Genomic DNA, 16347 nt, shown 5'->3' on the forward strand with positions numbered 1-16347 from the left:
ACAATGGTGTGATCACTGACCTAGAGCCAGACATCCTGGAATGTGAAGTCAAGTGGGCCTTAGAAAGCATCACTATGAACAAAGCTAGTGGAGGTGATGGAATTCCAGTTGAACTATTCCAAATCCTGAAAGATGATGCTGTGAAAGTGCTACACTCAATATGCCAGCAAATTTGGAAAACTCAGCAGTGGCCACAGGACTGGAAAAGGTCAGTTTTCATTCCAATCCCAAAGAAAGGCAATGCCAAAGAATGCTCAAACTACCACACAATTGCACTCATCTCACATGCTAGTAAAGTAATGCTCAAAATTCTCCAAGCCAGGCTTCAGCAATATGTGAACTGTGAACTTCCAGATGTTCAAGCTGGTTTTAGAAAAGGCAGAGGAACCAGAGATCAAATTGCCAACATCTGCTGGATCATCAAAAAAGCAAGAGAGTTCCAGAAAAACATCTATTTCTGCTTTATTGACTATGCCAAAGCCTTTGACTGTGTGGATCACAAGAAACTGTGGAAAATTCTTCAAGACATGGGAATACCAGACCACCTGATCTGCCTCTTGAGAAATTTGTTTGCAGGTCAGGAAGCAACAGTTAGAACTGGACATGGAACAACAGACTGGTTCCAAATAGGAAAAGGAGTTCGTCAAGGCTGTATATTGTCACCCTGCTTATTTAACTTATATTCAGAGTACATCATGAGAAACGCTAGACTGGAAGAAACACAAGCTGGAATCAAGATTGCCGGGAGAAATATCAATAATCTCAGATATGCAGATGACACCACCCTTATGGCAGAAAGTGAAGACGAACTAAAAAGCCTCTTGATGAAAGTGAAAGAGGAGAGTGAAAAAGTTGGCTTAAAGCTCAACATTCAGAAAACGAAGATCATAGCATCCAGTCCCACTACTTCATGGGAAATAGATGGGGAAACAGTGGAAACAGTGTCAGAATTTATTTTTCTGGGTTCCAAAATCACTACAGATGGTGACTGCAGCCATGAAATTAAAAGACGCTTACTCCTTGGAAGGAAAGTTATGACCAACCTAGATAGCATATTCAAAAGCAAAGACCTTACTTTGCCAACAAAGGTTCGTCTAGTCAAGGCTATGGTTTTTCCTGTGGTCATATATGGATGTGAGAGTTGGACTGTGAAGAAAGCTGAGTGCCGAAGAATTGATGCTTTTGAACTGTGGTGTTGGAGAAGACTCTTGAGAGTCCCTTGGACTGCAAGGAGATCCAACCAGTCCATTCTGAAGGAGATCAGCCCTGGGATTTCTTTGGAAGGAATGATGCTAAAGCTGAAGCTCCAGTACTTTGGCCACCTCATGCAAAGAGTTGACTCACTGGAAAAGACTCTGATGCTGGGAGGGATTGGGGGCAGGAGGAGAAGGGAACGACAGAGGATGAGATGGCTGGATGGCATCGCTGACTCGATGGATGTGAGTCTAAGTGAACTCCGGGAGTTGGTGATGGACAGGGAGGCCTGGCATGCTGCGATTCATGGGGTCGCAAAGAGTCGGACACGACTGAGTGACTGATCTGATCTGATCTGACTGCCCCTTGTCGTCGCGTCTCCCAGCATGAGGGCGAGAAACCCCTGGACCAGTGGCGGGACGCGTCCTCCGTGAGGAGAAAGCATTCATTTCAGTTGCTCAGCCGTGTCCGACTCTTTGCGACCCCATGACCGCAGCACGCCAGGCCTCCCTGTCCATCACCAACTTCCAGAGTCCACCCAAACCCATGTCCATTGAGTAGGTGATGCCATCCAGCCATCTCATCCTCTGTCGTTCCCTTCTCCTCCTGCCCTCAATCTTTCCCAGCATCAGGGTCTTTTCCAATGAGTCAGCTCTTTGCATCAGGTGACCAAAGTACTGGAGCTTCAGCTTCAGCATCAGTCCTTCCAATGAACACCCAGGACTGATTTCCTTTAGGATGGACTGTTTGGATCTGCTTGAAGTCCAAGGGACTCTCAAGAGTCTTCTCCAACACCACAGTTCAAAAGCATCAATTCTTCACTGCTCAGCTTTCTTTATAGTCCAACTCTCACATCCATACATGACCACTGGAAAAACCATAGTCTTGACTAGACGGACCTTTGTTGGCAAAGTAATGTCTCTGCTTTTTAATATGCTGTCTGAAGTGAAGTGAAGTCGCTCAGTCGTGTCCAACTCTTTCCAACCCGTGGACTGTAGCCTACCAGGCTTCTCCGTCCCTGGGATTCTCCAGGCAAGAGTACTGTAGTAGGTTGCCATTTCCTTCTCCAAGGGATCTTCCCTACCCAGGGATTGAACCCGGCTCTCCCGCATTGCAAGCATATGCATTACCGTTTGAGCCACCAGGGAAGCTGTCTAGGCTGGCCATAACTTTCCTTCCCAGGAGTAAGTGTCTTTTAATTTTATGGCTGCAATCACCATCTGCAGTGAGTTTGGAGCCCAAAAAAATAAAGTCTGACACTGTTTCCACTTTTTCCCCATCTATTTCCCATGAAGTGATGGGACCAGATGCCATGATCTTCGTTTTCTGAATGTTGAGCTTTAAGCCAACTTTTTCACTCTCCTCTTTCACTTTCATCAAGAGGCTCTTGAGTTCCTCTTCACTTTCTGCCATAAGGGTGGTGTCATCTGCATATCTGAGATTATTGATATTTCTCCCAGCATTCTTGATTCCAGCTTGTGCTTCCTCCAGCCCAGTGTTTCTCATGATGTACTCTGCATATAAGTTAAATAAGCAGGGTGACAATATACAGCCCTGATGTACTCCTTTTCCTATCTGGAACCAGTCTGTTGTTCCATGTCCAGTTCTAACTGTTGCTTCCTGACCTGCATATAGGTTTCTCAAGAGGCAGGTCAAGTGGTCTGGTATTCCCATCTCTTGAAGAATTTTCCACAGTTTCTTGTGATCCACACAGTCAAAGGCTTTGGCATAGTCAATAAAGCAGAAATAGATGTTTTTCTGGAACTCTTTTGCTTTTTCGATGATCCAGCAGATGTTGGCAATTTGATCTCTGGTTTCTCTGCCTTTTTAAAACCAGCTTGAACATCAGGAAGTTCACAGTTCACGTATTGCTGAAGCCTGGCTTGGAAAATTTTAAGCATTACTTCACTAGCGTGTGAGTTGAGTGCAATTGTGCGGTAGTTTGAGCATTCTTTGGCATTGCCTTTCTTTGGGATTGGAATGAAAACTGACCTTTTCCAGTCCTGTGGCCACTGCTGAGTTTTCCAAATTTGCTGGCATATTGAGTGTAGCACTTTCACAGCATCATCTTTCAGGATTTGAAATAGCTCAACTGTGACAGGGCCCTATCCTGTTTGGGCACCAGTGTTGCCCTGGGCTTTGAAGCTTCGCCCTGGGCTTTGGAGCTTTGCACTCCGCTGTCGGGATTTCCTTTGACTGGAGAGCAAGGGATGGGGGCCATGTGGGTGATGTGCGGCTGCCCTACCCCGGTGACAGTTTCATCACCCCCAGCCCTCATAGCCCGGAGCGCTGAGCCTCGCGGGCCTTGGGGGTCGGGCTTGTGGCTTCAGGGCTGGCAGTTACCGTCTCTTCCTCCGTGAGGGCGACAAGTGGGAAGTGGTTGAACCCGACAGGTGAGCCAACACAGCACAGCGTCTGTTCTCAGACATCCTTTTGATAGGAGATTTGATTTACGAGGAGCAAGGGGAAAATATTAACAAACTTCAAAGATAAGAAAACAAAAATGTTTCATCGGTGGGGAGGGAATAGTGGGGCAGCCGCTAAAGATGCAAGGGGCGAAGAACGCTGGGCCGAAGTATGGATGAAGAAATGGCTTAGGCAGTTCCAAAACCCAAGTAGTTCTGGGGCAGAACGGGTTCATAATGGGGTTTTATTGAAAGACGAACCTCCAGTGATCTGTAGTGGCAGCTCCAGTATTCCGTCCAATAAGGGCGCTGGAGAGAGACCAGATCTTGAAAAAGCCTCCTTCGACTCACTTAGGGAGCTTGTGTTTGAGCCTCTTCGAAAGATCGGAAGGAAGAGATTATTTTGAAAGATCTTGTGGTCTGCAGTTAGAGAAAGATTGGGAAAAGGCAGAACAGGGAGTCTGAGTAGTAGTCAGCATCAAAGGGAGTCACTAGATGAAAAGAATACTTGTACTTTTAGGTAACCCCCTTTAATTTTATATTGAAAAATAATAAATATACATGCTAAAAAATGCAGAGCATACAAAAGAATATACAGTTAAGTTCTGTGTGGATATTAAAGGATTGTAGTGGAGTGATTAGTGTCCCCTAAAAGTCATCCTCTTTATTTGGAAATAGATTCTTTGTGTATTTTCAATGTATATGTGTATAATATCTCACAATTTTTTTAAAATTAACATTACAGAACTAAATTATTAGAGAGCAAGTGTGTTAAACTACACTCAAAAACTAAATCAGAGTTTCTTGGAGTTGTGAGAAGTAAGCCCATGAACTGTGATATAATTACAGTTAGCCTATTCTTATGTCAAGATGAATAAATAATAGCAGAAAAATCTATAAGCTAAGTGAAAGCCTGTATAATCACATGGCTAGAGACAATTCCAGTTAGTTTCCAGCTTTCTCTTAGAATCAAACATTCCTAAATTAGGTAACTAAAATGATGACATTATAATTTGACTTGGTAACATAGATTTTGAACCATCTCAAACTAACATTGCTTCTTCATTGCCTTGCCTAGAATAGTTATTGCATGAAAGATTCTGAGTTCCTTTTCTTTCAATACTTCAGCCCTATTTACACTTACTGTTCATGAAGAATATTACTGAGCCATTGTAGTTTTTGTTTGTTGGCATGATTGATTTTTTAAATTCTCTATAAGGAGCTTAGTACAGTTGGATGCATATCTTCCTTTACAATACCAAAAGCTCATATTTTACAGTAAAGTGAAAACACCCTATATTTTTACTCTATGGAATTCCCCAGTATCACAGTTATCAAAAATAGACTTCAAGTGTATTCTATACATCAGTTTCTAAAGTAGCCACAAGTATCTCTAGTTTCATTTAGAAATTAACAACTCGAGGAATACCTGAGTATTTATTTGAAAGACCCCCTACTTTTAGCATGCCTGTTTTTTGTTTTTTTTTTTAGTGTTTTTTTTTTTTTAACATGGACCATTTTTTATAAAGTCTTTATAGAATCTATCACTACATTGCTTCTGCTTTATGTTTTGGTCCCTGACCAAGGATCGAACCTGTACCCCCTGCATTGCAAGGTGAAGCCTCAACCACTGGACCACTGGGGAAGACCCAATATGCTTCTTGATTGTGGAATGGTCATTATCTGTAAACGGGACTCTGGAGCAGGGGGCTGCTATGTCTTTGCAGTTCAAAAGACTAGAATAAATAACTTTACAGGGAAAAAATGGGGGAAATAGTTCATTAAAAATACCTTGTACTAGTAATAGTTTACCTGGAAACCCCCAAAATTGTCCCCAAGAGTTTTTCTTGGGAGAAGTGTGTGTCATAATGAAATTTTATCATGAAATTGAAATGATTTTATACATAAGGATATGACAGAAAATGATGTTATACAAATACTTGGAATTCTGGAAAATATTAAACCAGTCTTTTGCCTCCAGCTGAATAGAACTTCATCCTAAACAAGTAATTCAGGCAGCTGATAATTTTAAATTATTTGAAGAGCTTCTAATGGAATTCCATACCCTTAGAACCTTAATATCTGCTATGTACTGAATCATAGCTCTTCCAAATTGATATGTTGAAGCCATACCTGCCAATATGACCGTACTTGGTGATATGAGCTAAATATTTGTGTCGTCCCAAAATTCATGTGTTGAAACCCTCATCTCCAATGAGGTGGTTTTAGGAGGTGGGCCATAGGGAAGTAATTAGGATCAAAGGAGGGCAGGACTGAAGGACTGACGTTGAAGCTGAAACTCCAGTACTTTGGCTACCTGATGAGAAGAGCTGACTCATTTGAAAAGACCCTGATGCTGGGAAAGATTGAAGGCAAGAGGACAAGGGGATGACAGAGGATGAGATGGCTGGATGGCATCACCGACTCAATGGACATGAGTTTGAATAAACTCTGCAAGTTGGTGATGGACAGGGAGGCCTGGCATGCTGCAGTCCATGGGGTCACAAAGAGTCAGGCATGACTGAGCAACTGAACGGAACTGAGGTCAGGAGGGTGGAGCCCTCATGAATGAGATTAGTAAGCACCCTTATAAGAGTCACAAGATATATGGTCTTACACTTAGGCCTTTAATCATTTTCAGTTTATTTTTGTATATGGTGTTAGAGAATGTCCTAATTTCATTCTTTTACATGAAACTGTCCAGTTTTCCCAGAGCCACTTATTAGATTGTCTTTTCTCCATTGTGTTTTCTTGCCCCCTTCATCATAGATTGATTGATCATTAAGTGTGTGGGCTTCTTTCTCCATTTTCTGTCCCAGTCCATTGATCTAGGGTCTGTTTTTGTGCCAGTACCATTCTGCTTTGATTACTACAGTTTTGTGGTCTTGTCTAAAGTCAGGGCACATGATTCCTCCAGTTCTGTCCTTCTTTCTCAAGATTGTTTGGTTATTTGGTGTTTCCATACAAATTTTAAAAGTTTTTGCTCTAGTTCTGTGAAAACTGCCATTGGTAATTTGATAGGTTTGCATTGAATCTGTAGATTACCTTGGGTAGTGTGGTCATTTCAACAGTACTGATTCTTATAATGCAAGAACATGATGAGTCTTTCCATCTGTTTGTGTTGTCTTCAATTTCTTCCACCAGCATCTTATAATTTTTGGAATACAGAAACAGCTAGAGGAAAATATAAGCAGAACACTCTTTAACACAAATCACAGTGATTTTTTTTGATTCATCTCCTAGAGTAATGGAAATAGAAACAAAAATAAATAAATGAGGTCTCATTAAATTTAAAAGCTTTTTCACAGCAAAGGGAATCATAAACAAAATGAAAAGACAGCCTATAGACTGGGAGAAAATACGTGCAAACGATGCAACCAACAAGTGGTTGATTTTCCAGATATACAAACAGCTCATATAACTCACCTCCTGAAAAACCTGTAGGCAGGTCAAGAAGCAACAGTTAAAACCAGACATGTAACAACAGACTGGTTCAAAATTGGGAAAGGAGTATGTCAAGGCTGTATGTTGTGACCCTGCTTATTTAACTTCTGTGCAGAGTACATCATGCGAAATGATGGCTGTGTAAATCACAAGCTGAAATCAAGCTGAAAGGCTGAGTGCTGAAGAATTGATGCCTTCAAACTGTGGTGTTGGAGAAGACTCTTAGGAGTCCCTTGGACAGCAAGGAGATAAAATCAGTCAATCTTAAAGGAAATCAACCCAGAATATTCTTTGAAAGGACTGATGCTGAAGCTGCGGCTCCAATACTTTGGTCACCTGATGAGAAGAGCGACTCATTGGAAACGACCCTGATGCTGGGAAAGGTTGAGGGTAGAAGGAGAAGGGGACGACAGAGGATGAGATGATTGGATGGCATTTCTGACTCAATAGACATGAGTTTGAGCAAACTCTGGGAAATGGTGAAGGACATGGAGGCCTGGCATGCTGCAGTCCATGGGGTCACAAAAAGACACAACTGAGTGGCTGAACAACCCACCACATAGCTCAATATCAAAAATCCAACAACCCAATCAAAAATCCAACAACCCAATCAAAAAATGGGCAGAAAATCTGGACATTTCTCCAAAGAAGACATAGGGATGACCAACAGACACAAGAATAGATGTTCAACACCACTAATTATTAGAGAAATGCAAATCAAAACTACAATGAGGTATCACTACACACCAGTGAGAATGGCTATCATCAAAAAGTCTACAAATAATAAATTCTGGAGAGGGTGTGGGGAGAAGGAAACTCCCATGCCCTCTTGGTGGCTTCCTGGGTGCCTCACTGATAAAGAATCTGCCTGTAATGCTGGAGGCACCAGTTCAATCCCTGGGTTGGCAAGATCCGCTGGAGGAGGGCATGGCAACATCTTCTTGCCGGGAGAATCCCCCATGGACAGAGGAGCCTGCTGGGCTTCAGCCCATAGGGTCACAAAGAGTTGGACACAACTGAAGTGACTTAGCACATGTACTCTTGGTAGGAATGTAAATTGGTACAACCATGATGGAGAACAGTATGGAGGTTCCTTAAAAAAACTAAAAATAGAGTTATCATATGATCCAGCAATCCCACTCCTGGGCATTAAGATGAAAACTCTAATTCAAAAAGAGAATGCACCCTAGTATTCATAACAGCACTATTTACAATACCCAAGACATCGAAGCAACCAAAATGTCCATTAACAGATGAATGGATGAAGAATATGTGGTATATTTATACAATGGAATATTATTTGGCTATAAAAAAAGAATGAAATGATGCTGTTTGGAGCAACATGGGGGAACCTAGAGATTATCATATTTAATGAATTCCATTTATATGTGGAATCTAAAAAAATGATATAAATGAAGTTTTTTACAAAACATAAATAGACTCACTGACATAGAAAACAAAATTATAATTACCAAAGGAGAAAGGAGGGGGAGGGATAAATTAGGACTTGAGGATTAAAAGATATACACTAGTATATATAGAATAGATAAGCAAGAAAGACCTACTGTATAGCACAAGGAAATATATTCAATATCTTTTGTGCTTAGTCGCTCAGTCGTGTCCAACTCTTTGCAACCCCATGGACTGTAGCTCACCAGGCTCCTCTGTCCATGGGATTCTCCAGGCAAGAATACTGAAGTGGGTTGCCATGCCCTCCTCTAGGGGATTTTCCCAGCCCAGGGACTGAACCCAGGTCTCCCACATTGCAGGTGGATTCTTTACCATCTGAGCCACAGTTCCCTATAATGGAAATGAATCTGAAAAAGAATGGACATATTTATAAGTGAATTATTTTTGTTGTACACCTGAAACATTGTAATTTTATTACACTTCAATAAAAATTATAAAAACCAAAATAATTGATTAATTTTTTTTTTAAGTCACAAAGAAGTTTGCTCTTCCTCTCTGCTCTCTGCCAGGTGAGGGTGTAAGAAGTCAGCAGTCTACAAATCAGAAAATATTCCTCCCCAGAACTCCACCATGGTGGCACCTTGATCTTGGACTTGCAGGCTCCAGAATTGTAAGAAATAAATTTCTATTGTTTAAACCATCCAGTGTATGGTAGTTTGTTAAACAGCTTGAACTAAGACATTTGGAAATAGGGACTGTGAGAAGGTGATGAAGGTTAAATGAAGTCCTAAGAAAGTAAGGCTGAAAGTCACTCAGTCATCATGTCCAACTCTGTGACCCCACAGACTCTACAGTTCATGGAATTCTCCCGGCAAGAATACTGGAGTGGGTAGCCTTTCCCTTCTCCAGGGGATCTTCCCAGGTCTCCCAGGGATCAAACCCAGGTCTCCCGCATTGCAGGCAGACTCTCTACCAGCTGAGCCACAAGGGAAGCAAAGTCCTAAGCTGCTAAGTCACTTCAGTCGTGTCCGACACTGTGCGACCCTATAGACGGCAGCCAACCAGGCTCCCCCGTCCCTGGGATTCTCCAGGCAAGAACACTGGAGTGGGTTGCCATTTCCTTCTCCAATGCATGAAAGTGGAAAGTGAAAGTGAAGTCGCTCACTCCTAAGAGTGGGGCCCTAATCTGACAGGGCTGGTGTCCTTATAAGAAAAGGAAGAGTCACTAGACTCTGTCCATACAGAATGAAGTAAGTCAGAAAAACATTTGCAGGGTAGGAATAGAGACGCAGATGTGGAGAACAAACTTGGGGACACGGTGGGAGAAGGAGAGGGTGGACCGAACTGTGAGAGTAGCATTGACACACATACACCAACCCTGTGTGAAACAGACAGCTAGTGGGAAGCTGCTGCAGGGCACAGGGAGCGCAGCTTGGTGCGCTGTGGCGGCCTGGAGGGGGGATTGCGGGGGCAGGGAGGGCACACATACTTAGAGCTGATTTATGTTGTACACCAGACACCAGCATAGCCCTGTAAAGCCATCACCCTCCAATTAAATTTTTTAAAATTTAGCTACTAATAATTATAATAATAAAACTTGCAGGTAGTTTTAACTAATAAAAGACATTCAAACATAAAAATATGGGCTCTGTGTATATAAAATTCTGGGAATGGAGTAAAAATAATATTTCAGTGAGAAAAATGAATGATGTGAAATGCATGTTTTTATAAGAATGATATGAATTTCTAATATTTAGATGGTATTAGAAATGAATTGTGATTATTTTTAAATGTCAATATTTGTAATGCAGTAGAAATTACAGCCTTTAAAACTAAATTTCTAATGGAAAATTTTAGATGTCAGCTTCCAAACATGGTAACAGTTTCAAGGTCTTTCAAAACTCTTTTAGGGACAATGCAGTTCAGTTCAGTTGCTCAGTCATGTCTGACTCTTTGCGACCCCATGAATCACAGCACGCCAGGCCTCCCTGTCCATCACCAACTCCCGGAGTTCACTCAGACTCACATCCATCAAGTCAGTGATGCCATCCAGCCATCTCATCCTCTGTCGTCCCCTTCTCCTCCTGCCCCCAATCCCTCCCAGCATCAGAGTCTTTTCCAATGAGTCAACTCTTCGCATGAGGTGGCCAAACTACTGGACTTTCAGCTTTAGCAACAGTCCTTCCAAAGAAATCTCAGGGCTCATTTCCTTCAGAATGGACTGGTTGGATCTTCTTGCAGTCCAAGGAACTCTCAAGAGTCTTCTCCAACACCACAGTTCAAAAGCATCAATGCTTTGGCACTCAGCTTTCTTCACAGTCCAACTCTCACATCCATATATGACCACTAGAAAAACCATAGCCTTGCTCAGTTCTGTCCAACTCTTTATGACCCCATGGACTGCAGCACGCTGGGCTTCCCTGTCTATCACCAACTCCTAGAGCTTACTCAAACTCATGTCCATTGAGTCAGTGATGCCATCTAACCACTTCTTCCTCTGTCATCCCCTTCTTCTCCTGCCTTCAAACTTTCCCAGCATCAGGGTCTTTTCCAATGAGTCAGTTCTTCAAATCAGGTGGCCTAAGTATTGGAGCTTCAGCTTCAGCATCAGTCCTTCCAATGAATATTCAGAACTGATTTCCTTTAGGATTGACTGGTTTGATCTTGCTATCCAAGGGACTCCCCAGGGTCTTCTCCAACACCACAGTTCAAAAGCATCAATTCTTATGGTCCAACTCTCACATCCATACATGATTACTGGAAAAACCATAGCTTTGACTAGACTGATCTTTGTCAGTAATGTCTCTGCTTTTTAATATGCTGCCTAGGTTTGTCATAGCTTTTCTTCCAAGGATCTAGCATCTTTTAATTTCATGGCTTGCAGTCACCATCTACAGTGATTTTGGAGCCCAAGGAAATAAAGCCTGTCACTATTTGCATTGTTTTCCCATCTATTTGCCATGAAGAAACAGTGGAAACAGTGTCAGACTATTTGGGGGGGGGCTCCAAAATCACTGCAGATGGTGATTGCAGCCATAAAATTAAAAGACGCTTACTTCTTGGAAGGAAAGTTATGACCAACCTAGATAGCATATTCAAAAGCAGAAACATTACTTTGCCAACAAAGGTCCATCTAGTCAAGACCATGGTTTTTCCTGTGGTCATATATGGATGTGAGAGTTGGACTGTGAAGAAAGCTGAGTGCCGAAGAATTGATGCTTTTGAACTGTGGTGCTGGAGAAGACTCTTGAGAGTCCCTTGGACTGCAAGGAGATCCAACCAGTCCATTCTGAAGGAGATCAGCCCTGGGATTTCTTTGGAAGGAATGATACTAAAGCTGAAGCTCCAGTACTTTGGCCACCTTGTGCAAAGAGTTGACTCATTGGAAAAGACTCTGATGCTGGGAGAGATTGGGGGCAGGAAGAGAAGGGGACGACAGAGGATGAGATGGCTGGATGGCATCACTGACTCGATGGATGTGAGTCTGAGTGAACTCCGGGAGTTGGTGATGGACAGGGAGGCCTGACGTGCTGTGATTCATGGGGTCACAGAGTCGGACACGACTGAGCGACTGAACTGAACTGAACTGATGGGACCAGATGCCATGATCTTAGTTTTTGACTGTTGAGTTTTAAGCCATCTTTTTCACTGTCCTCTTTCACCTTCATCAAGAAGCTCTTTAGTTCCTCTTCACCGTCTGCCATAAGGGTGATGTCATCTGCACATCTCAGGTTATTGATAATTCTCCCGGAAATCTTGATTCCAGCTTGTGCTTCTTCCAGCCTGGCATTTCACATAAAGTGGGCAAAAATATTCAGATGACTACCTCAGAATAACTAGCCAAAACCCTTTGGTTTTATCAGTGTGGCAGCTGGGGGCCACAGGTTCTGTTCTTGAGCCAGAACCCAAAGCCACATTCAGTCCTTGGCTCGGCAGCTCCATTCCATCTCTTACCCACAGAGGACACACAGGGCTCTGTGAGAAAGCCCATGTTTATTAATGATGAGGTACCTCTAAGGAGGAGGTCATCTCTGAGATGCATTTGAGTTTAGAGCTGTCTGACATCTGTGTTAGCCTGTCACCTTTTTGGGGCCACACCATCTGGCTTGTGGGTTCTTAGTTCCCCAACCAGGGATTGAACCCAGGCCCTGGCAATGAAAGCACCGAGTCCTAACCACAGGACCACCAGAAAATTCCCTAAAACAGTCATTTAGAAATATGAAGTGTCCATATGCCTATCTCGGCAAGCTGGATTGTGATTTATTAATATCTCACAACCGACTGGCCTAGCAAGGCTGGAAGTTGCCCTGGTCTCTCTTCCTCTTCTTCAGGATGTAATCCTATCAGATCAGGACTGTACCCTTACAACCTCATTTAATTTTACTTCCGTAAGGCCCCACATCCAATAGGTCACATTAGGGGTTAGGGCTTCAACCTACAAACACTCATTTCCCAACACTCATAAATCTTTATATGCCTGTTCCTAACCCAATAGAATCATAAATTTCTTCTAGATTAAATCCTTATATCAATATCATGTGGCAATGTATTAATAGTATCTGTTCTGTTCAGTTGCTCAGTCATGTCCAACTCCGCGACCCCTTGGACTACAGCATGCCAGGCTTCCCTGTCCATTACCAACTCCCAGAGCTTACTCAAACTCATGTCCATCAAGCTGGTGATGCCATCCAACCATCTCATCCCCTGTATTAATAGTATAGCAGAGAAAAAGTCAGCTCTATGGCCTTGAGTCAGTCATGTGACCTCTGTGAGCCTCAGCCTCTTCAGATGTAAAGTCTAGATAGCAATTCTTATAAATATGTTATGAGGCTGAGAAGGGAGGTGTGTCAAGGGTATGGAATCATATTCATGAAATAATAGCTAAATCTAATCCTTTTAACATTTTATAGCTTATGAAGCACCATTGTCTACATCATCCTGCTGAATGAAGACCTGAATGCCTCAGACACTTCTGGCTCCAAGCTTCACGGTCTTTAAGGTCTTAGATCAACTGGTATAGTGAAAAGAAAGTGTTCATTTTAAGATAACCTTCAACTTTACTAGGTCATCATTTGTTTTACTGCCGGGAGCCGGCATATTGAGTGCATATTGCATATTGCATATTGAGTGTAGCACTTTCCACAGCATCATCTTTCAGGATCTGGAATAGCTCAACTGGAATTCTATCACTGCCGGGAGCAGGAGCTCCGCCCATGGCAAAGGTCATGAAGAAGGAGGCTCAGCATACGCAAAGGCGGGATTGAGCCTCAGGAGTCCCCCTGGAAATTCTCGAGCATCTATCCCCAAAACCAGAGTCTGCCTACTTTCTGCTTTGTGCTCTCACCTACACCTCTGACTTTACGGGGGCTGTCCCCCACTACCTCTCTCTGAAAAAAGAGTTAGCTTACAGCTCCAGTTAATAATTCCTGGGTGTGACTGTTTCAACCTACAAACTCCTTTGGAAATCCTCTAGCCTGCCTGAATAGGTTTTTCCGGCCACATGTGATTGTTCAGAGCCTCCCAACTGTGAGAGGCAGGAGATGTTCTAAACTGTCTAAACACAGATTCTTTTGAGTAGTTAAAAGATTGATTAGAAATTGTATTGGTGAAGGGTTTTTCACTTGTTGGGCCAATGTTTGCTGCTAAGTCTCCATACTCCTTACCTACTGTGTCCTTGGCAGTGTATTGATTGATATAATGGGTGTATAAGTAGTAGCCTCAATGTTTGTAACCTTGGACCCTTGAGTTAATTCTTTTCTTGACTGAGCCCACCTCACCTTTGCCCTATAGGAATGCAGCTTTGTCCAATGCTTTTTTGGAGGCTGGTGCCTGACTTTGGAATAATCACCTTTAGAGAAAAATAAGTTTCTTAAAATGTTAACAGGCCTCCTGGCCAGAAGATGATGTCAATCACCTGAACTTTTGCTATGATAAGTTTGAAAGCCTGGCTTCGATTAGGACCAGGAACTGCTGTCCTTGCATGACTCCACTCCTTCCCCCATTATCCTCTATGCACAACTTTAGGTATAAAAACTACTTTGGAAAATAAAGCGCGGGCCTTGTTCACTGAAACTTGGTCTCCCCATGTCACTCTCTCTCCCAAATTCTGGCTGAGTCTCCATCTGGAGCGCGGAACCCGCCATGCTTGCTAATTATGCCTGGGCTTCTGAGATCTGACCGGGGAGGCCTCAGTGTCTCCTCTCCTTCGGGAGAACGGAAGGATGCCTGTGGCCTACGTAAGTGGTGCAAACTTCTTGTCTTGAAGTTTTATTGGTCTCCTGCGTAAACCAAGCTACTCAGCCTCTTTTCTCCACTGAATTTTCCTACTGAGCTATCCTCATTCTATTACTCTTTATATCTTTAATTAATATCTAATTGAAGCTATTGTATCCTTATCCTCGCCGACGCCGTCCCCGCTTCGAATACCCTGGATCAGCCGGGGCTGGACCCCGGCATTTTACGCAGTGAAGTAATTCAGTGCATTGGTCTAGCTCTTGGGGTTATCAAGAGACTGGGTTAATAAGTCTTCTGGAAAGGAGAAGAAAATATCAGTTGTTTTAATGTCTATTCTTTTGTAAAATTAATCAGTTACTTGCTATTTTCCTTAAATAGTTATTCAGAACACATATAGCCTTGTAAGTCCAGTCATAGACACTAGGTGGCACCATAAGAGCCTCACCTGCACCAGTTCCTGACGATCCAACAGCCCTTTCTCACCATGTACAGCCTGAAAACATGCTAAAGATTTTTAGCACAGAATCTAGGGTGAAACTTAGGGAAATGTTCTTCCTTTTCTGTGTAGAGTCTATATGTTTTCTTTTTAAGACGTTAATCTCCTAGTTTGAATTGTACAGAGAGGAACAAGGCTCTCAGGGCAAACGACAGCCAGTGTGAATCTAGTGAGGAGACTAGGTCTGAATCCCAGTGCTGACGCTTAGCATCTGGTTTTCCCGGAGAAGGTCTCTTTCCTGCCCTGTATATGCCTCTCATCATTTTGCTGGGAGGACCAGAGTCATGTTTGAGGACTGCCTTGTGCTTCAATTAGAAACCAAGGTGCTTTTCTGCCTCTGCAGCCCTCCTCTTCCTGGGGAGGCTCCCGCCTTGCACCAGCTCTGGGCCCCCGCTGTCCTGGCCCCTGCCTACTCTTTTCTCAACTGCACGATCCCTTTAAACATTTAAAAGGACTCTGGCATCAGATTTATTTTTCAGCTTTCACTCAAACAGCTGAAACTTGCGCTTCTTAGTGTCCCTCACACCAGTGGTCTCCAGCTTCTCTTCAGTAGCCTTACGGTGCAGAGTACCGAGTGGAAGAACACAGGCATAGACAAGTACTGCTGCTGCTGCTGCTAAGTGGCTTCAGTCGTGTCCGACTCTGTGTGACCCCATAGACGGCAGCTCACAAGGCTCCCCCATCCCTGGGATTCTCCAGGCAAGAACTCTGGAGTGGGTTGCCATTTCCTTCTCCAATGCATGAAAGTGAAAAGTGAAAGTGAAGTCGCTCAGTCATGTCCGACTCTTAGCGACCCCATGGACTGCAGGCTACCAGGCTCCTCCATCCATGGGATTTTCCAGGCAAGAGTACTGGAGTGGGGTGCCATTGCCTTCTCCGAGACGTGTACTATCACCCTGATAATAAACAGTTGTGTAGATGTAAAGACCAAACTTTTGAACTCTGTGGGAGAACTCGAGGGTGGGATGATTTGAGAGAATAGCGTTGAAACATGTATATTACCATATGTGAAATAGATCACCAGTCCAGGTTCTATGCATGAAACAGGGCGCTCAAAGCCGGTGCACTGGGACGACCCTGAGGGATGAAATGAGGAGGGAGGTGGGAGGAGGGTTCGGGACAGGGGACACATATACACCTGTGGCTGATTCATGTCAATGTATG

General features: G+C 43.2%; 1 long non-coding RNA gene across 2 annotated transcripts in view; it reads right to left on the reverse strand.

Moving 5' to 3' along the window:
- Positions 1 to 3652: 3652 nt before the first annotated feature.
- Positions 3653 to 16347, reverse strand: part of LOC123330563 — a 35763-nt gene continuing 23068 nt past the window's right edge. The window contains exons 3-4 of one of the 2 annotated variants that reach the window (XR_006546574.2): positions 6645 to 6773; positions 3653 to 4019 (exon numbers count right to left, since the gene is read on the reverse strand). This is a non-coding gene — a long non-coding RNA (uncharacterized LOC123330563). Of the gene's footprint in view, positions 4020 to 6142; positions 6774 to 16347 lie in introns of those variants that run through there. The other variant, XR_006546573.2, reaches the window with a different exon arrangement.

Source organism: Bubalus bubalis, chromosome 19, assembly GCF_019923935.1.
Source record: "Bubalus bubalis isolate 160015118507 breed Murrah chromosome 19, NDDB_SH_1, whole genome shotgun sequence".
Taxonomy (NCBI): domain Eukaryota; kingdom Metazoa; phylum Chordata; class Mammalia; order Artiodactyla; family Bovidae; genus Bubalus; species Bubalus bubalis.